This window comes from Muntiacus reevesi, chromosome 12 (assembly GCF_963930625.1).
Source record: "Muntiacus reevesi chromosome 12, mMunRee1.1, whole genome shotgun sequence".
In the NCBI taxonomy this organism is placed as follows: domain Eukaryota; kingdom Metazoa; phylum Chordata; class Mammalia; order Artiodactyla; family Cervidae; genus Muntiacus; species Muntiacus reevesi.
Genome location: NC_089260.1, coordinates 253,468 through 275,688, shown reverse-complemented (window position 1 = coordinate 275,688; position 22,221 = coordinate 253,468). Strand labels below are relative to the sequence as shown.

The window sequence follows — 22,221 nt, the reverse complement described above, 5'->3', positions numbered from 1 at the left end:
AGAACATTACGAGTGCCCCAGACACTCTCCCCTTCCCGTTACTTCCCTTCAAATAACCCCTATGAGGATTTCTGTCACTATAGACAGCTTCGTCTCAGGCAAAACGGACATGGTTCTCCTTGTTTTCATTTGTTGTTTTTCTTGCCTGTGCCAGCGGGGGATCGTGGAGAGGCCGAGGTTAAAGACCAAGTCCTGTGCCCTTTCGTGGTGGGTCTCAAAGTGTGACCACAGACTGGCAGGAACAGAATCTTCTGGGAACACGTTAGGGATGCAGACTCTCAGTTCACACCTGGACCCACTGAATCAGGAGCTCTGGGAGTGAAGGCCAGCAAGGCTCCGCCACGCGGTGTTAGTCGTCAGTCGTGGCCGACTCTTTGTGACCCTGTGGACTGTAGCCCGCCAGACTGCTCTGTCCATGGGATTCTCCAGGCAAGAACACAGGAGTGGGCTGCCATTTCCTTCTCTAAAGGATCTTCCTGACTCAGTGATCCAACCCAGGTCTCCCGCATTGCAGGCAGATTCTTTATCGAACGAGCCACCACCTCCAGATAAATCTGATGCAATTTAAGTTTGAGAAGGGTGCTGTATAGATTCACAAGAAAAAAGCCCTGATCTTGGTCGTGTGCCAGAGTTCCCAGCGGCTGAGACAAACACGCTGAAAGGTGGCCTGACTTCCCCTCAATAGGGTCAAAGAAGGAGCAGAGCGGACATAGAATAGAGGAGCCTGTGACTTTTTACAGTCAAACTCAGCAGCAGCAGCAGTTCTCCAATGAAAGTATTCTTCAGGAACCTGGGAGTAGTTTATTATTATTTTTTTAAAAATCATTTAATTAAATACAGATGTTTGGACCTCATTGCAAAGCTATTAAGAATTTCTGGAGGTTGAGGCCTGGGTAAATGCTTTACATGGTCCACAAATTACGTGGATTAAGGATCATGGCAGGCCTCTCTGAGCCTGAGCTCACGCCTCCCAAGGAGCTGGCCTGGAGGGGATCGTCACCAGAGGACAACACGGCAAAGAGTTCCTGGGGGTGTTTCGGCGGCCCACCGCCGAGTGACAGACTCCCCCAGAATCAGGCGGTTTGAGATGCCAAACTCTTGCTACCTCACAAAAACTGCTTGAGCGCCTATGACATGGCAGCTGGGTTCCCCTGGGGAGCAAGAAGGAACTACAGTTCCTTTTATGAGCTGGTCTCCAAAGTCACACCGCATCACTTCTGGTTTATTCTTTGTGCTGCAAGTGAGTCACTAAGCCCAACGTGTGCTCGTGGGGAAGAGTTAAGCTTCAGTTCTTGAAGGGAACAGAATCAAAGAATATGGGGACACCTTAAACCACCACAGAGCGGCTCTGGATGAAGCAAGGTTCTGGAAGAGAGTCGATCCTGAGTAAAGGGCGAGTATTTGGGACTGTGAACCAGCAGACTAAAAAGAAAGCGCTTATAACATGTGAGTGAGGAGGAAGAAGGCTTGTTTCTGACAAAACTGCAGCTTCAAGTTCTAAAAAGAGACAGGCTGTGGAGCGAGAGGGGGTCAGAGTCACCGGAGGGAGGAGAAGGAGCGTTTCACTGACGGCCCGTGGGGGCTGTGCAGAGCCTCCAGAACGATGGTGGGCGAAGACCCGACGGCTTGTCTGACCCAGAATGGGTGTCAATTGTTTGGGTAACAAACACAGAAGAATACAGTGATCTGCATTCACCTCTCCATCAGTTCAACAAAACTCAAAGGGGAGAAAGGAAGAAATGCACAAACTTTTTATTTTAATCCCTATAAACTCCACATACTAAAGCAGACAATAAGCATCTGGTAGCATGATAGTCCCCAGGAGCTCCAAGGGACAACACAAGATTCTGGTCAAGGTCAAGGAGGGTCATGCCATCGGGTTGGCCGAAAAGTGCATTTGGGTTTTTTCTAAACATCTTATGGAAAAACTTCAATAACTTTCTGGCCAACCCAGTATATATATTTATTTCTTATTACATTACCTAGTACAAGTCTCAAACAAAATTTTTCACTTAACCTCATTGTCAAAATGTAAATGTACTCAGTGCAATGCATGTCTTGGAGTAAAAGGAGAGACAGAGAAAGAAATTCCATTCCTGCGCTGGCCATGCTGTGGTTTTATCAGCAGTTTTTTTTTTTTTTTTCAACAACTTTAAACAATTTAAAAGCACAAGTGTTGGGGTAGTTGTTAAGCATGTGGCTGTGGGGGGTCAAGGCTGACTTTAAAACTTGCTGGCCGTGAGCCGTGTTCCATAATCTCCCTGAGCTTCGATCTTCTTATCTGTAAAATGGCTCAATCTTGCCTCTCAAGATTATTGAAAAGACAAAAGTGAGATACTGTGTGCATGAGATGTCATAGTGAAAAGCTAGTCTTGATCAGTTCCAGTTCACACTCTAGTTTACAATGAAGAGTCTCCCCAGTGTGGGTGCGAGCAAATGGCAGCGGTTCAGTGAGGCCAGAAGGAGAACCCTCCAGGGTGGGCGCTGGGGCAGTGCAGTTCCTTTTCAGAGCACCTGCACCTGAAAAAGGCAAGCTCAGAAGAAACTAAAAAGTTATGCAAGGAATATTTCCGGCATCTTGGAATGGAAAACAATAACTCTGGGAGAGATGCATGAGTTTCTTGAGAGATTCTGGAGATCTGGGGCAAAGCTGAGTCTGCATTCTTCCCTCCACTTACGTATTTGCTCCACCTAAAAGGACAGTGTGAGATTCACGCTCAGGGGCACACGTGCACGTGAGCTCCAAGTGTCTGTCAAAGTCCCTTCACTTTCTGAACTGCCTGAGGTAAGCAGTGCCTCTGGGGGTGAAAAGAGATTGGGAATGGTTTCAGCTTCCTAAAGCATTTTTCTGACAACATACCCGCAAAGAACCATTCCGTAGGGTCAAATATTTCAAGTAACTCATTTTTTAAAAGGGCACTTTCAACTCCAATAATTCTTCATCATGTGTAAAAGAGAGATAAAGATGGAAGGAGATAAAGATGAGGGAATAAAGTAGAAGGGGGGGAGGGGCGCGAGAAAGAAAGGGAACGTGAAGACTGGGGTGGAAAAACAACCAAGGGGTCTGTGAGAACGGCCCCGAGCTTGGGTGGCCGAGGTCTTGAGAGTCTGAGAACCAAACACGCCTGCCGCAAGGGAAGTGAGCGCTGCGTGGGGCGGACAGTGAGGGCAGCATCACGTCACTGACGTGACAACGACCCATAGAAACGCCCGCAAGCCCTGGAGGAGGACATGGCAGCCCACTCCAGTGTTGCTTTCTGGAGAGTCCCACGGACGGAGGAGCCTGGTGGGCCACAGTCCGTGGGGTTGCAAAGGTGTCGGCCGTGGCTTAGCGGCTAAAACAAACGCTTGTGAGTGTGGGACTATACAGGCAGGCTCAGCGAGGAGGGAAGCTGAGTGACCGGACAAGGGAAGAAGGGAAGCGTTCTTTATAATTTTTAAAAATAAAATGTTTTATTTCAAAAAATAGTTCTATACTAGATTTTATATATGGAGAAACATGTAAACATACCAACATTCAAAAGAGCTATAATAGTCCCCCAAAGTCAATTTCTTTGTCCAAGTCGTATCTTTACTATACGGATAGTACCAAAAAATGTTTGCAAGCCACGTTACAAAAATTGTCTTATTCTGCCTAAATACAAATGCCAACAAGCAACCTGAGAACAGGATCAATCTCTGCAGACTATTAGAACCAAAATGAATCAGCAAACATACTAACTTAAGAAGAGAAATTTTCATGGGATAACTGTATTTTTTGAATTTTGTTCCATGTGTATGCGTGGCATATTCACTTTATTTGAACAGGAGAAGAGGAGGAGAAAGTGGGGGAGAAAAAGCAACAGGACTGGCCTGTTGGTTGAAGCAACCCTGTTCCAAAGCGCAGGCTCTGGAATTTATAACCTACGCTTCCTCACGGACATCTGTGGTTCTACGGGCCCACCTTACACCCCGCCTCTTCTGATGACAGGCTTTTCCTCCATCCTCAATCTATGTGATCTGCGGCATCGATGGGCTAAGGTTGCAGGTGTGACGCCATTTGTCCAAGGAGATCCAGGCCCGGGGTTTCTTCAGGAGTCACTGGTGGGGTGATGCTTTCCTCAGCATGTGTACAGAGAACGGTTACAGTCATGGGTCTGCAGACGGCCTGGCCATCGAGAGGGGACGGCTGCCGACAGATGAAGCCAATGCAGAGGAAAGCAGAGCTGAGAGATAGGACGCCTGATCCAGCCTCACCTGGCCCTCAGTAGATCCCTGTTTTCTTCCATGTTCCCCTTTTGCAGAAGCCAATTTCAGTTGGGTAATTTTCAAATACAACTAAAGGTCCTGATGAATCAAGTTTCTTTCTTTTTTTTTTTTTTTGCCTCTTTGTTCAGGTCTTTATTCAAAATTTGCTGTCCAAAATGATTTGGCATTTGTGGAATAAACAAATGTAAGTGTATGCAGCAGCCTTCTTTTCCTCTGAGGTGGGTTCCTTTTCAGCCGCTGGTTTCTTGGTCCCTGCAGCCTTTTTTCCCACCACAGGCTTCTTCAGCTTCTTATCACCAACAGCCTTCTATGTTTCCCACCACAGGTTTCTTGCCCTCAACCCCCTTCTGATCTGATTTGGCTTCTAGTGCTGCTGCTGCCTTATCCATGCAGACTTGGTGGTTCTTGGCCTGTCGAAGAATGGTGTTCCAGCGTATGGTCTTTGCGTATGGGTTAAGCTTCAACATGATTCTCAGGTTTTTCAGAGGATTCTTTTTCAGGACTCTGCGATGAATCTTGCGTGGTGCTGGGAGTGCTCTTTGGATTTCTGGGCTTTTCGAGATTCTGCCAAGGTCTGTGTTGAGCATCTTGTGCATGGGGAGGTTGTAGCTACTCTTGAGGGAGGCTGCTTTACGCCAAGTGCCATACAGCTCATCTAACTTTCGGAAAGCACTTTCAGTCCAAATGCAGAAACGTCCCACATGACCACCAGGAGCAAGTTTCAAAATGTTCAGCTTGCTTACATTAAGCAGAGTAATTCCAGGGATGTTTCTGAAGGCCTTGATGATACCATTGCCTTCATTATCGATGATGCAGGGTCCCCTGCGCTGGATGCGGCGACGGTTTCTCGTTTTGCCTTTGCCAGCTCTCATTCACTGAGAGGCGCAGACCTTTATGATATTATTCCAGGCCTTAAGTTTCTTCAGAAGCAAAACGGCCTCCTTGGTCTTCTTGTAGCCTTCAACTTTATCTTCAGCCACCAAAGGAAGTTCAGGAACTTCCTCTATATGATGACCTTTAGACATGACCAGCGCTGGTAAGGCTGAGGCAGCCAGTGCAGAGCAGATGGCATATCGCTTCTGCATTGTATTCACTCTGCGGTGCCAACGTCGCCAGGTCTTGGTTGATGCAAACATGCAGCCCCCACGACACATATTTCCAAAAGCACCCTGACCAGAATGGTGAGTCCCGCCACCTCGAACCCTGGGAATTCAAGCCACAGCTCTGCTGGTACCCCAAGACTCGGCACTGGTTTGATGACCTGCTAATTCACTGACAGCATAGGGCTGTCTGTTGTTTTTGTGCAAGTTGGTGTGAACAAAGTTAATAATATCGGGTTGAATGGGAGCCTTGAACACAGCAGGCAAAGTGGCATTTTTGCCAGAGGACTCTGCTTTCCGGAGTACACTGCTATCATGGGCGAGCACACGCCATGGCAGGGAGGGGAGAAGGCCACGCTCCTCTCAACCCAGCGGCTTCCACAGGAAAAAAAAAGCTCAAGTTTCTTCATCCCTATAAAACAGGGATGATGATGATGATGATGAAAGTGATAATTATTATAATGAAGGTGACAATAATAACCTTCATGGGATTACTAAGGAACCAAATGAGATAACTAGGCTTCCCAGGTGGCACAGTGGGAAAATCCTCCTGCCAGTGCAAGAGACGCAGGAGACACGAGTTCGATTCCTGGGTCGGGAAGATCCCCACGAGAAAGAAATGGCAACCCGCTCCAGTATTCTTGCCTGGGAAATCCCATGGACAGAAGAGCCTGGTGGGCTACAGTCCATGATATCACAAAGAGTTGGACACGACTGAGCATGCATGCATCAAATGAGATAATAACTGTGAACACGCTCTGTGACTTGTAAATCCTGATGTTGGGAGTTGTCATTTAAGCTTTTGACATTTTAAGACTACTGTTGGCTCAGATACTGGGAAAAGAAAATCTATTAGTGGATGTAATGTTTTTATACATCTGGACACATGGGCACCTATAAACAAGTTAACTCTGTCTTAGCTACACTCTGAGTAAACAGACAGTCATGGCTATTAAAACAGAAAATCCCAGTAAACCTCTTGGGTTACACAACGGAGTTGGGAACATGCAGTGATTTCTTTACAGATGCACAAATATGCTGTGCGTATCTGGGAGTCTTCCAGGCACACACAGGTGTGTCAGGCGCTGAAGAGGCAAGTCGGATGCATGGGTCCCTGCCCCTCAGAAACTCACTGCGTGCAGAAGGCTGAATAATATCTCCCCCAACCTGTGTCTGTGCAGAAACTCAGAATGTGGCTGATTTGAAAGAATCTTCTCAGAGTTAATGAAAGTAAGGATGATGGTGAGACCCTTATTTTATTAATCTACCCACGGGATGAGGATGGGTCTTGAATCCAATAAGAATGTCAGAGACGCCCAGACACGCAGAGTAGGCCAGGTGATGATGAGGAAGATGCTGGAGAGATGCATCAAGCCCAAGGGTTATCTGGGAGAGTTTCTCCCTCTCCGCTGCAGAAGGGAACAGCCCTGCCCATTCTTCGGCTTCACACTTCAGGCTTCCAAAACTGAAGCTTTTGTTTTAAGCTTTCCAGTCTGTGTCTATTTTGTTATAGCCATCCTAGAAAACTGATACACCATGGAGCTATCTTCTTGTGCAGAGTTGAACAGGGCCGCAACTAATGTTTAAAATATATGGATGCTTAGAGTCGAGACAGGTATTTCATGATGACATCATTTGAATCACTACATTCACCAGGCCTTTGGCTAGAGCTGCACATTAGAACTTCCTGGTTAAACGACAGAAGATGCCCCTTTTGTCATCTAAGTAGTTTGAGTGGAATATCTGTCACTTTCAACAGAAAGAGTCTGCAGTTACTTCTCCTTCCTGTCTTCAAGATGGTCTTCATAATACTCTAAGTTAATTTTTCCTGGGTTTCAATCATTATTTATGTTCATGCTATTTACTTGCTACTTATTACTCATATTTACATATGGGGTTGGCCAAAAGGCTCATTTGGGTTTTTCTACAATATCTGCTGAAAAACCCTAAAGAACTTTTTGGCCAGCCCAATACAAGGGCGTCTTCTTGGAAACAAATGATATTTTGCAATTTTACTAACTGAAAATGAAATTATTATAGAGAAACTTGGGAAAAAAATCAGTTTCTATCCTCTGCTTAGTTAAAATATGGTATTTTATCCTGGTTTTATTTTGTATAACTCAGCGCTTTATTACAAAGCTAACACCCATTTAACAAGAACAAGAAACAGCACTGCCAGCATCCTAGCTCACGCATGCTGCCTCTGAGTCACTGTCTCCACCCTCCACACAAACGTAACTACTGCTCTGATTTGATGATAAGTGTATCTATAAATCTCTCTCTCTCTTAACATGCATATGAAATGCAAGGCTGACACACAAAACTTGAATATATAATAAATATAATATATTAACTATATTATAAATATAATAATAAATAAAACAATATAATAAAAAAACATAACTTGTAACTAAGTTACAATATAAGTAATATAATAAATAAAACATAACCTGTAACCGGGCAACGAAGGTTTCAAGTGACCTTTCCCCTCCAATGTGAGGCTGGAGAAAACAGAGACGAATGTGTTTAGGCAGATGTGGCCTGTGGACTCATAGCAACCACTGAGAGTGAAGTTGAATTCAAACCACATGGTGGCTGATAAAAATCTTCCCAACAGAAAAATCTGTGGCCACCATTATCAGTGGCCACCTCTAGACAGTGGAGTTATATATATAGTTATGTGTGTGTGTGCGTGTGCACTCAGTCAGTCTTGCCCAACTCTTTGTGGCCCCGTGGACCGTAGCCCACCGGACCCCTCTGTCCATGGAATTCTCCAGGCAAGAGCACTGGAGTGGGTTGCCATTTCCTCCTCCAGGGGATCTTCCCGACCCAGGGATCAAACTCTCATTTCTTATGTGTCCAGTATTGGCAGGTGGATTCTTTACCACTGGGAAGTATTTAGATATAAAATCTGCCTGCAGTGGGGGAGACCCAGGTCTGATCCCTGGGTCGGGAAGATCCCCTGGAGAAGGGCATGGCTGCCACTCCAGTATTCCTGCCTGGAGAATTCCAAGAGCTGGACATGCCTGAGTGACCGACAGGCACATACATGGTGCTAAAGGGACGCCTAGGCTGCAGACCACTCAGGACTGAGTCAGCCCTGCTTTCACTTCAGTGCACGCTGGGATTAAAAAATCTTTTCCCTGGCAACATAATCTTACTCCTATCCACATGCAGTTCTACAACCCAGAAAGAAAAAGAGAGCCCTGCTGAAGGGAGAGGCGTCCAGTGGCAAGCTGGCTCACGGTAGGGTACACTCAGTGAGTGACGGTAGGGTACACTCAGTGAGTGGACTGAGCACTTAGCGAGGAAAAACAATCTAGACAGCTTCTTTGAGAGAGGATGAGCCCGACATTTCTGGAGCTGGGGGGATGGGGCGGGAGGGAGGAGCAGACAGCCAGGCCGCAGATGAAGCTATTTTCAGCAGGCCGGGCCCTCCTAACGCTGGTCTTGTTCCCCAGCTGAACTGACTGCCGCTTGATGAATTGTGTTTATCTGTAGTTCAGCGATAAAGTTCTCCTTTAATTCCCTGCTGAATAGAAATATTTAGGGCAGTGCCACAGCTGTGTTTATTCTCACACTCCACCACGGTTATGTCAATACTGCCTATGGAGCCATTTCTTATGGAGGCCCACACCGGCCCCGAGGAATCAGGAGCTGTCGAGACGTCTGCCAAGACACGCCATTTCCATGCAGCTTGGCGCGGCCTGTGAGTGATATCCCACCTTCTCAGAGTTCACTTGGCAAACCTCACAACAAAAGAGTAATTTTCTTCCCCTCTCACTCTCTCCAAGGCTCTCACAAAGCCAAAGAACATTTCCCAGCATCCTCTACTTCCCCTGTTTAGAAACACGGGACGGACACACAAAACTTGAAAACTCCTAACAGGATATGAATAAATAAAACATAACTTGCTGCCTGGCAACGAAGGTTTCAGGTGACCTTTCCATCAATGGGAGGCTGGAGAAAACAGACGAAGGGGTTCAGGAAGATGTGGCCTGTGGACTTGTAGCGATCCCTGGGAGTCAAGGGGAGCTCAGACCACATGTTTACTGTTTCACAAATCTATGAGGCTGGTGGTTGATAAAAAACTTCCCAAGAGGCAAATCCATGGCACACCTTCAATACTGGCTACTGCTAGTTGGTGGAATTCTAATGTATTTTTATTTCTACTTTTCTGTTTTTATACAATTTCTAAAAATTTTTTTGCAATGTAATCAGAAAAAAATACTAGAAAAAAAATTTAAGAAAATGAGTGCTTGCATGCCTTTGGCCATAATGTTGTTAGCGAAATGATTCATTAGGAAAATCAGTCTTAAGTGAAAAAAAGAAAGTGAAAGTTGCTCAGTTGTGTCTGACTCTTTGCAACCCCATGGACTGTACAGTCCATGGAATTCTCCAGGCCAGAAGAGCTGTGCCCTTCTCCATGGGATCTTCCCAACCCAGGGACTGAACCCAGGGCTCCCAAATTGCAGGTGGATTCTTTACCATATGAGAGACCAGGGAAGCCCATGAGAAAAAGAGAACACTAAAGAAAAGAAATGTTTTAAATTACTAAATCACATTAGTGTTGTAAGGTGAAAAAGACAACACTATAGAAAGAAAAAAACTAAACAGATTTGTTAATAAAATCCCCAAAGTGGTTGTAGCTAAAAGATTTTAAAAGATAAAATATGGTAGTAACAATACTCAAAATGGGGATGAGTATTTGTCCTGTGGGGAGATAAAATCCACCCCCAAACCAGTATATTTTTCTCCTTTTACCCTTACCACCCTCCTGTGAGAGGAACGGTAGTAATGTGCCTACATCCTGGATAAGAGATGGCACCTCCGAGGGACTAGTCTGTTTGGTCTCCCAGGAGGCAAAGCTAGAGCTGAACCAAAGTCCATCTAAATCCAACGCTTGCACCTCAATCATCACGTTTGTAAGACTGGTCAGTTGCATAAAGAAGCAGTGAATGTTTTTTACTCTGGTGGTTGCTCAGTATCTTTTGAACTCCCTTCCTACCTATTTGGAAAGTTTTTCCACCTTAAGTTGAGCTTCCCCAAGGTAGAAGCCGGAACTCCAGTTCTCAGCCTCCCTTGCGGCTAGGGCTGAGAGCCGCTCACTCAGAAAGGCAGTTCTGAAGCAGGGTGTGTGAGAAGGTAGCTGCCTGCGGGACCCGTCCTTTGGCACGCACGGAGGTGGAGGTGCCCGGCTCTTCCTGGCAGCAACGGTGGAGCCTGGCCAGTGTCTCGGTGTTGCAGTGCAAGCCGAGGCAGCCGTGTGGGCTATGGTGGCAACCAAGGCGCTTTTTCTAGAACAGCTTTCACCATGTGCTTGCATGTTGAACTTGTTAGTCTGGCTACATGAACTCTATGAGAATATTGTTCGGTTGCTAAGTCGTATACAGCTGTTTGTGATCCCATGGACTGCAGCACGCCAGACCTCCCTGTCTATCACTGTCTCCTGGAGTTTACTCAAATGCATGTCCATGGAGTCAGTGATGCCATCCAACCATCTCACCCTCTGTGGCTCCCTTCTCCTGCCCTCAATCTTTCCTAGCATCAGGTTTTTTTCCAATGAGCTGGCTCTTCACATCATTTCAGTTCAGTTCAGTTCAGTCGCTCAGTCGTATCCTACTCTTTGAGACCCCATGGACTACAGCACAGTCCCTGTCTATCCAATATTTTGGCCACCATTCTTCACATCAGGTGGCCAAATTATTGGAGTTTCAGCTTCAGCATCAGTCCTTTCAATGAATATTCAGGACTGATTTCCTTTAGGATGGACTGGTTGGATCTCCTTGCTATCCAAGCGACTTTCAAGAGTCTTCTCCAACACCACAGTTCAAAAGCATCAATTCTTTGGCGCTCAGCTTTCTTTATGGTCCAGCTCTCACATTCATACATGACTACTGGAAAAACCATAGCTTTGAGATATGTGAACACCCTATAGCCAGAGTAAATTCTACTGCTTAAAATGTCACTGCCTAGCTAAGAATGCAAATGCAGGAATCTGGCTGCCATGAGGGAGCCCATGAGATCATCTATGGATGTGTCAAGTGTGAGCAGTTAATGGAAGAGAAGCCCGAAAAAGGTGTTCTGCTGTTTTTTCACAAAATCCCATTTCAAAAACAGGCCATGCATGATAGAGCACTCTGCTCAGCTCTGAGGGAACCTGACAATCTCTCCTGCATTGGCTCCGTTTCAGTGTTCAGTGATACACAAATTTACAAAATATGCGAAGAACTTCAGCACTTTGGCCTCTCCTAGGAAACAGTGTCATTATCAAAGTTTTAGAAGAGGAGTTGGTTAATGTCAAACTAGAGAAAATATTTTGTTTTTCTGCTCTACACTTCACCTGTACCTGACAAAATATTCTGTGGTCTGACCTCACTCAACTGGATTTTTCCTTTTTTTTTTTTTAAGCCGTCTAAATACACAGGTGTTCTGCAGGTTAAATAAATACACATTTGTCTCTAGAATATTAGTACCATATATTGATAAAATAAACAATCCACTCCATGGTTCAATCCAGAGCACAGCATTTGAAGTCTAAGGACCAATTTTTGCTTCTTTTGAACTAGGTTAATTGGGCTAGGGTTGCCAGGTTTCACATATAACAATATAAGATGCCCGGTTAAATCTGAATTCCAGATAAACAATGAATAATTTTTTAGTGCATGTCACGTGCAATATCCAGTGGTGCAAATGGTATGACACACGTGGGTTAGAAATGTATAGAAAAGAAAACTGATGGGACTTCATGATGGGTTAGCTGTGAGCAGTGAGGAAGCGGGGAAGAGTTGAGGAGGCTGCCCAGTTTTCTGGCTTGTACAACTGAGTGAATGGCAGTGCCAGTTACCAAGACAATAAGAAAATAAAGAAGGTCCAGGTTTGACAAGGAAGTAGAGTAACAGAGAGGTAAAGTACGTGAGTAGGAAGTACGTTACTCACGGAAGTGAAGTAGCATAGTCACACACCGCTCTCTGCCACGGGCGTGGCGGTGAGCACCAGTGGCACTCATGCTCACGTTTCCAAAAATATCTGGAGAGCATTTTGACACGCAGCTCTGACACGTACTTCTTTACTGCCCTACCCTACTGTCCATTTTCGGTTGTCACTTTTGGTCACCTGATAATTTCTTTCAAGAGTCATCCTTTTATAGTTTATCTCCCTCACCAGATTATAAATTTCTTGAGGGCATGGCACAGACCAGCATTATCTTCATTTTATCCCCACTGCCTGACACATGGAGGCAGGTATATTCCATAAGTATTGGCCTGTACTATTGGCTTAGGGAATATTCGTTAAGTATTGGCTAACTGAATGGATGGTTCTGTCTACTATGAAAGAGTGTCTCATCTCTGTGGTAATTTCCCTTATAGTCAAAGTTCTGTAACAGCCTCCACTGGCTGTTTTTATTTTTGTTTTTTCCCTTACTAGAAATTAACCTTTCCATTCTTTTTCTGGGGTGGGGGGATGGATTGCATTTAGTTTTTATTTTTAATGTGTATTTATTTGAGCATGCTGTGGTGCGTGTGGGGTCTTAGTTCCCCAATCAGGGTGGAATCCACGCCCCCGGCATCAGAAGGGCAGAGCCCTAACACCAGCCTGCAAGGGGAGTCCCCAGCCTGTTTAGTCCTGAAGATTGGAATTTAATCCTATGGAACAAAGTGTCTTCAGTTCTAAGGCATAATCTTAGTATACTAAATAAGTCAAACAAGTTTTAAGGTCCCATGAGAAGGCTGGTTTACATGGGTATTGTGCAATAGCAATCTGCTCAGAAATATTTATTGCATTCTATTTCATATTATAATGTTTATCATACAACTTGCCATACATAATTTTCTTGGGCTAAAATAATCAATGTGTGGTCTTGTAAGCCTTTTTACCCAGATTAGATAAAAGGCAGCCTTGCAAATGCGTAAAGCAGGCTAAAACCATGGCACAGAACTGAAGCAGCAGGAATATTGGTTCAAAGTGCTCATCTTTGAGGGGTGAGGACAGCAGGGGATGCCCTCTAACTCAGTTATGTCAGAGCTTTATGTAGAACAGCAAGATTTACTGATCTGACAGATTTAGAAAGTTGTGAGATGCCTTTTTCATTCGTTAACTTATCAATTACTTACTGAGTCTGGTACCTACTAAACAGGGTGTGAGGCACAGGAGGGGAGGGGCAGCTTGACATGGTTTGGGGTCCTATAATCACTGAGATTACAGCCTAGCAATCTTGGACAAGCATACACACTTTCTTACGCTTTCAAACAACATGAGAAATTCCTAACACAAGAGAAGAATCTGTATTCATCTGAGGAGCAGAGAATCTTTTACGAAATTCTCAATAAACTATTTCAGCAGTAATTAACCACGTGAAGTTGGCAGCTGCTCACATACAGTAATGGCACCAAAATATCGCTCAGCCGTTCAGTTTTAATTTCAACCAAGTCTTTCTTTTCAAAGAGGGAGGGGAAGAAAAGGGCAAAGGCAGCGCCTGCCTCTGGGCGTCAGTGGCTGTCGCGTCCGAGGACTCTTTTGCTGCCCCATGGACTGTAGCTGGCCAGGTTTCTCATTCCATGGAATTCTCCAGGCGAGAGGAGTGGAGTGGGTTACCAACTGCATGTCTATGGCCCCCATATAAATAAAGGTGGAGGATGGCACCTAAGCCATTAACACCCATGAAGCCTTCCACAAAGGTCATTAACAGCCACCGGCCAGCAGAGAACCCTGAAAGATTGAGTGGTCAAAGAATTAGCAGTCTAGAAGGAAGTTAGAGATCATTTAATCCAACCACTCACTTTAAACATTAAAAAAAAAAAAAAAACAGAAACCTAACTCCTGGAAAAAGAGAAGTGATTCAGTCAAGGTCACACAAGGAGTAGTATTACTGAGCCTAGAACCGACCTTCCCAACAGCCATGTTTATCCGTGTTCAGAGGACAGGGAAAGAACGAACTCATGGTGTGCTAGAGGCAGAGTTAACGTCCTTTACCGCTTTCCGGAGGGTTTGCCCTGAATTTGGGGACAGTTGCTTTTCCTGTAGTTGAAACACTCATTACAGTGTTTTTAATAATAATAATAACCTCGTAGTTAAAAAAAATAAATTTATGGGATTATTTATTCATTTGTTGGCTGTGCTGGGTACTCGTTGCTGCGTGCAAGCTTTCTCTAGTTGCGGCGGGCGGGCTTCTCAGCGCATTGGTTTCTCTCCATGCGGAGCAGAGGCTCTGGGCAGCCGGGTCAGCAGTCCCGACTGGTGGCTTCCAGCGCCGGCTCTGGATCGCGGCGCGCGGGCCCAGGATTGCGGCGCCGGTGAGCTGCCCTGGGGCGTGTGGGGTCTCCCCGGACCAGGGACCAAGTCTGTGGTCCCTGAATCGGGAGCAGACTCTTCACTACTAGACACCAGGGAAGCCCATGGAGTATTCTGTAGATATTTCACTCTCAAGGTATTTATGAAAATGACAGCTTCATAATTATTTTCTCCGTGAAGCCTCTGCTCAAAGACACTTTCACCTCTTGTGTAGATAGCAATAATCATTTTCATTATGTGAAGGATTTAAACAAGCAGAAACAAATAAATCAGCTACCCACAAAATTGCTATGTAAAAAAAAAATGTATATCTGAACTATCTAGACAAGTTTTAAATTGTCATGCAATTCTGCACTGGTTGCAAGAGAGGGTGAAAATCAGAATAATGCAAATGGTCACCCCTCCTTTCAAAAGGTCACACTACACGAGATTCAGTCTTCCTCATTATCACAGTACATCGCCAAGGTGTGGAGCAAGGTGGGAAGAGACTCAGTCTCCCTGTGAAGCAGCAAAGCTGTGGGTTAGATTTGATTTTGCTTTTACTTCATTAGTTTTTTTCCTTTATTTTAAAGAAAATAGATGTTAAAATAGTGGAACTGGGAAATTGTTGCAAATGAAGGAATTACAGCTTTCTACTCCTGGCATGAGAGCGGGGTGGGAGGGGGCGAGAGGGGGCGGGAGGGGAGAGAGACCTGCTAGGATCTGTCTGTGGGTACAGGGGTGCGTGTGATGGAAAGGCAAAGGAGAGAACACCTAAGAACTAAGGTTAAACCCAGCAGATGAAAGTGCATTCTACTACGACCACTTGATTAATGAATTAATATGTGTATCTTTGGAGAAATGGGTCCTCCAGGTATTGAATTCCACAATATCCATACATGGGACTTCCCTAGCAGTCCAGTGGTTAAGACTCAATACTTCCAATGCAGGGGTGTGGGTTTGATCCCTGGTTGGGTAACTAGCATCTTCATGCCACACAGCATGGCCAAAAATAAAAAATAAATAAAATAACAATAAGAATAATAAAATAATTTTTAAAAAAAGAAATACTTAAATACCCATACATGGATACAGGAGCCTTCTAGGCATGATGTGGGGTGGGATACAAAGAGAAGCTGGATGTCGTTCAAACCATTTACAGTCTAGTGAGGGGGACAAAACCAAAACAGTTATACCGCATGGCAGAACAGGTGTGCCATTAAAGAAGCACAGATTATCCAAGGAAGGCTGCTAGATTGCAAGGATCAGGAAATACTTCTGGAAGACAAGGGCATATGAGATGGGGCTAATGAAGCAAGAGGATTTTGACAGGTGGAGGAAGTGCATTCCAGTCTGGGGGTGGGGGGCCACGACCAGGGACAGAGGCATGGAAGCTGAGGATGTGCACACGCCGAAACAGTCCAGTTCACTGGAAGGTCTTTCTAGAACTGCGTTCATTTTTAAATAGTGTTATTGAGTTATAATTAACATACAATAAGCTGTACATAAGTGTACAAGACTTAATAAGACTTAGGCATATGTATTCCCCCCTCCCCAAGGACCAATCCTCCCTTCATGTCTCTTACTATAGCTTAGTCTATGTTACTGAGTATTTTAATAAATGGAATCATACAGTATATATTCCTTCTTATCTGGCTGCTTCTACAGAGCACAATTATTTTGAGACTCATACATGTTGTAGCATGTGTCAGTAGGGCACTCTTTTTATTGCCAAGCAGCAATCATTGTATGGATACACCGCTGTTTATCTACCCTTTTGATAGATGTATGAGTCATTTGTAGTTTTGGGTTATTGCAAATAATACTGCTATGAACTGCTATGAACTTTTTTATGGACACACGCTTTCATTTCTCTTGGGGAAACAGCTAGGAGTGTATTGCTGATTCATATGATAGATGAGTGCTTAACATTTTAAGGAATCAACGAACTGTGTACCAAAATGGTTGTAACAATTTTTATTTTCCGATCAGCACTGTATGGAGGTTCCAATTCTTGCAAACCCTTGTCAACACTTGATATGATCAGTCTTTTAAATTTTAGCCAGATTAATGTGTGTAGTGTTATCTCATTGTGGTTTTAATTTGCATGTCTGTAATGACTAATGATGTAAAACATCTTTTTATGTGCTTACTTCCTATCCATCCATCTTCTATGGTGAAGTGTCTATAAATTTTTGCTCTTAAAAATTGCATTATTCCTTTTTTATTATTAAGTTTAGAGAGGTTTTAATATATTATTCTGGATACAAGTCCTTTATCAGATATGGAGTCTGCAAATAGTTCCTTGTATTTTCATTATCTGAAGGATAGGTTTTTAATTTTAATGTAATTCAGCTTATCATTTTTTTTCTTTATGGATTGTGTTCCTGGTAGCCATATATAGAAACCTCTGCCTAACCCAAGTTCACAAAAGTCTCCTCTTATGTTTTTAAGTTTTACATTTAAGTTGATGATACATTTGAACTAATTTTTATATACAGCGTAAGATATGAATTCAAGGACATTTCTTTTTCACGTTTGGGTAGTCACTAAAAAGACTATCCTTTCTCCTACTTCTTTGCATGCCTGGTAGTTTTTTAGTAGATGCCAGACATTGTGAATTTTACCTTGTTGGGTTCTATGTATTTTTATATTGCTAAAAATATTCTTAACATTTTTTTTCTGGGACACAGTTATTTGGAAACCATTTGATCTCTTCAGGTGTGTATTTAAGGTCTGTGGCAGGACTGGTGGCGTTCCATCTGGGTGGACTCTGTCCCTCTGCTAAGGGGAGGTCTCCTGTGCCGTCCACCCCAGGCCCTGGAGTCATGACGTTTTCCAGTCCCGCTGGGAGAAGAGGCATGATTCCTGGCCTCGTGTGAGTGCTCAGCCACGTGACCTCCAACCCTTTGGGGCGGTTTTCCCCCTGGGCCTCTGTAGTTCCTCACACAGGTGCTCACCCCATTCAGCTCAGCACTCTTCAGATCTCCAGCGTTCTTTCTGCGCTTCTCTTTCTTCCTGCTGTCTGCCCTGTGGATGCTAAGCTGTTTTGGTTTCCCTGGACTCTCAGCTCTGTCTTCCCAACTCAGGGAAGCTTTCCGGCTTCACTGAGACTCCCTCTCCCTGCGCCATGGCTGGAAAATGCTCTCGAGACAGAAAGTACGGACAGCCTCAGGGGATGCCTGGTTTGTTCCCCAGCTCTCAGGAATCACTGCCGGATGTCCAAGGCCCTGAGCCATACTTTGCCTGCTCTTTGAGTATTTCAGCTGGGAGCTTACATCTAGTTCCTATAGCTCTGTCTCAGTCAGAATGAAGACCTCGTGCCTTGCCTTTCAAGGTAAGCCTTTAAGATACACTGTCTTCAGTATGGTAGTGTCTATTCTGAAGGCATTATAGCACTTGCTATCTTTGACATGTAAGTGACAGACTAGACATACTCCATGCAGATCAGTTCAAAGGCATTTAATGGGCAGTTTCTGTGTGCTTGGCATTGAGTTTATACAGATGCGAAAGTGACAGTCACTCACTCGTTCGACTCTTTGCAACTCATGGCCTCTAGCCTGCCAGGCTCCTCTGTCCGTGGAATTATCCAGGCAAAAATACTGGAGCGGGTTACCATTTCCTACTCCAGGGGATTTTCCTGAACCAAACCCAAAGAGCCTCTGCCTTCCTAACATCAGTTTACAGATATAGCAAATACCTTTGGAAGAAACTAATTATAGGATTTGCGTACGACCCATGCTTTTAATATTCCCTCGTTTTTTTCTTGTATCTGCCAAATGCCATCATTAGTTTTGCATCAAAGATAGTTTATTTCTTTGAAATAAGAGACTCAAGTCACAGGATTTTACTGACTGTAGGCAGCCCTTAGGCTGAGACTTAGGGGCAGAAGGTGAAACTTTAGAGGCAACCGTTCCATGCTGATGACCTGTCGACTTCCCAGTTTCCCGCTATTCCTCTCCTGTAACCATAACAGAAAGCTGGCTCTGCTTCAGATGGGTGAAAACAAAGCCTCAATCGGTCCTGCCTTAGACCCGAACAAAGTCGGCCGGACCAAGGGTCTGAGGTTGACGACACTGAGGTGTGAGCTTACATCTTCGTGGTGCTTACATTTTGAGATGAGTGTAAAAGTTGTTTGAAATAATGTGTTGACCTTTCATGAGCTGTAGCAGCTGACATTTGCCTGAATCTGAGCCAGGCTGGGTGCTGTTCTGAACGAGAAATCAGTTTTCCCAACTGCACTCAAGGAACTTTTTCTAATCACTTGTTAAAGCTTTGTTTCCAAGGCACTGAGTGAATTTAATTAATTTCGCCACTACCTTCCCCTCCTTAATAAATTCCTCACATGTGTGGATTCACTAGGAAATTGAATGTCATCTTTGGAAAACAAAACAACAACAAAAAAGGACAGTCAACTAAAGGATGAGAGATTAGTTTGGTGAAAGCCCAGTGATAGAGTCAAAATGAAAAAGCCTCTCAAACTGTAATGAGATGAATCTATTAATATGCAGATTCTGATGTAACAGGTGCGGGGAGGGGGTTAAGATTCAGCCTCTCACAGACCCCCAGGGGGTACGCTGCTGCTGGCATCTCTCCACTGTACTTAGACATCAAGACCGCATCCTAAGACACCGTTCAGGGCTCATCTCACCACTAAGGCACTGTCCTATCCTGGGAACCCTTCTCACCTGGACTTCAGTTTAGCATCTATACAAATTTTTCTCTAAAGTTCCTTTTAGCTCTTAAAAATGTGTCTTGTTCAGGACTTCCATGGTAGTCGAGTGGCTAAGATTCTGAGCTCCTGATGCAGGGGGCCTGGGGTTCGATGTCTGATCGGGGGACTAGATCCCACACGCTGCAAAGAAGGAGTCTGCACGCCACAACTGAAGTATCTCACACACCTCAGTGAAGATTGAAAATCCCGTGTGCCACAACTAAGCCTCGGGGCAGCCAAACAAAATAAAAATAAATATTTTTAAAATGAAAAATAAATTAATAAAATGGTTTGTGTTCTTGAAAGTATAGATCTAGCTTCATTGTCCTCATGAATCTATCCATTCTACTGGCAGACAAGCATTGAGCACCTACTATGGGTCAGGCACTGAATAAGACAGTGACCAGCTAAGACTGCCCTAGATCGAACCCTGGCACTAAGAAATGAATTCAGAGAGAGAATTGGGCAACGATAACAAGATGCCACACTTGCTACAAAGCTGCTTAAGCCAGCAGTTGTCAAGAATGCACAGGGGCTGAGAATCGAACCGTATCTGGATGCGAGGTGGGACGGGGGCGCCACCCTGTCGTGGGTCTCAGGCGTGATGTGCGTCTAAGTCACTGGTGAGGCTTGTTAAACGGAGACCACCTGACCCCACCCTTGGACTTCTGAGAGTCCGCACATCTCTGCAAGTTGCTGCTGGTGCTGATCTGGGACCACCCCTTGACCTGCTCTGTTACGAATCATGCCGCATCGATTTTGGGACACAGAAATGAGCGGAGCATGGGTTTGCTCTGGAAGGGATGACTGCAGGAGCCACAGCTCAACGGAAGACACAGGCTCCCCCTTTACCCCACGCAGAATGGCCAGGGCAACTTCGGAAGCGGGCTGAAGAGAGACAGCGTGTAATGAGACAGAGAGGGAATGGTTCCGTGCCATCCGAGCAGTCAAAGCGAGGGGCTCGATCCCAGGTCTGCCCCTCACCGCCTTGGCCGTTGCTTGGCTGGAGCGTGATCGCTTTGCGGGGCCGGGCTGGTTTCCGCTGTGCGCACACGGGTCTCCCTCCCTCCTGAGCCTCCCTCCCACCGCCGCCAACCCCGTCAATCCAGCCCCGCGCTACTCAGCAGCTTCCTGCCAACTAGCTATTTACACGCAGTCGTGTGTGTACGTCACCGCCAACCCTCCAATCCGTCCGACCTTCCTCCCTTCGCTGTGTCTGCGTCTCTATTCCTGCCCTGCAAACAGGTTCCTCTGCACCGTTTTCCTAGATTCCATAGACAGGCGTTAATATATGACACTTGTTTTTCTCAGCCTTAGTCTTAATACAGTAAGTGCTGTAAAATGAAGGCTGTAGCAATGATTCTCCTGTCTGGAGAGAGGAAGACAGAAAAGACTTCTCGGAGTGGGTGGTACCTCCTCTGGTGTGATGATTAAAGAATGACCAGGAGTTTATGGAGTAGATCCGTTAGGGGTCAGTGGGTAGGGAGGTGAATGAATGGTTCTGGGTGGAAGGCATCACCAAGGTGTCAAGAAACACACTCCTCTATTCCTGAATACTTTCTGGTAAGTATGCAGGTACTATAGCTTTGTGAAGATAATCAAATTTCTAATTCTTTCCTGAAACCTGGCTGTTTCAGGAATTCCTATGTACTACTGCTCTGTGAATCAACCAAAAGACAGGTTTCAATGGAAAGTTCACGGTGAACATAGACTACAAAGTTCTAAGTTCCAGATCTGCCTCCTAGCAGCTCTGTCACATTTGGAGGTCATATACATAGGTCCTTTCCATTTTAAGCAACCCTGTCCTATAGCATATCATCATTGCTACTATTCTACACATGGGGAGTTGCTTTGCTCTGGTTGTTATTTAGTCGCAAAGTCCTGACAGACAGGGAGACTGAGGCCCAAATGGGCTGGATAAAACACTTGAGGTTATTAACTAGTGAATCCTGGCATAGCCAGTATTTGAGCTCCAGTCTACTGGACCAAGTTTTATATTTTGGAATTTTTGCTTTTGCTTGGTTATTTCAAAAGGGGATTTTTCATACTTAACCGATGATTAGACATGCCAAGAAAATGTGTTAAAACTGCAGGTTCCCAGGTTCTTTATCTAGGAGTTCCAGTTCTGGGGTGCGGTCAGGAATCTGTATGTTTAATCACTGACTCTCTCCTCCCCGTATGAGTGGCCCTGAATCCTGGATGCTGGTAACACCACTTCCCTTCTTTGTCCCTTGAGCCTAAGAGAGCTTGCTCCTTTCTGAGAGGTCTCATCACCCATGCTGGCATCTCAGCTCTTCCTTCACCGGTATAACCTATTCCCTGCCTTTAATCCCCTGTTTACAATGCCTAGAGGAGTCTGTTTTCCTGGTTAGACCTTGCATGAAATCCACTTGCAGGCTGAATTTTGATTTCCTGTGTGGAAGCCGTCCTCCTTGCTTGGATTATGTAGGCAGTGGACTGACAGCTGCAGAACCTGGAGCGGAACGAACTCCATCCGCCTCCAAGTGCCGGGAGCTGGGGTCCCCTGAGCTGCAGGACCCCCTGGGGGGGGAGGGAGACTGGCTTCCCCAGGCCAATCTTGGGGACAGTCCGCCGCCCATCCAGGCCCCCTGGGCTCAAACTCGTTGTCCTCAGGGATGAGGGATTCTAAGCCACAGGACTAGGACATGCGATTAGAACAACTGCCACGTGGAAATAGCAAGGCTGCTCACAGTACTAAAGCTATTTCAGGGCCTTCCTTGGGGGTCCAGTGGTTAAGACTCTGTGATGCCAACACAGGGGGCCCGGGTTGGTGGCCTGGTCAGGGAACTAGATCCACACACTGCACCGAAGACCTGGCATAGCCAAGTGTGTGTGTGTGTGTGTGTATCTGTGTGTGTGTGTGTGTCT

The 22,221-nt window shown here is 45.2% G+C and overlaps 1 protein-coding gene and 1 pseudogene across 1 annotated transcript in view; both read right to left on the bottom strand.

Moving 5' to 3' along the window:
* The window catches only part of SNTB1 (syntrophin beta 1), a 243,608-nt gene that overhangs the window by 89,945 nt on the left and 131,442 nt on the right, over positions 1–22,221 (bottom strand). The window lies entirely within an intron of this gene.
* On the bottom strand, positions 4,385–5,682 carry LOC136144923 (large ribosomal subunit protein uL4 pseudogene; annotated as a pseudogene).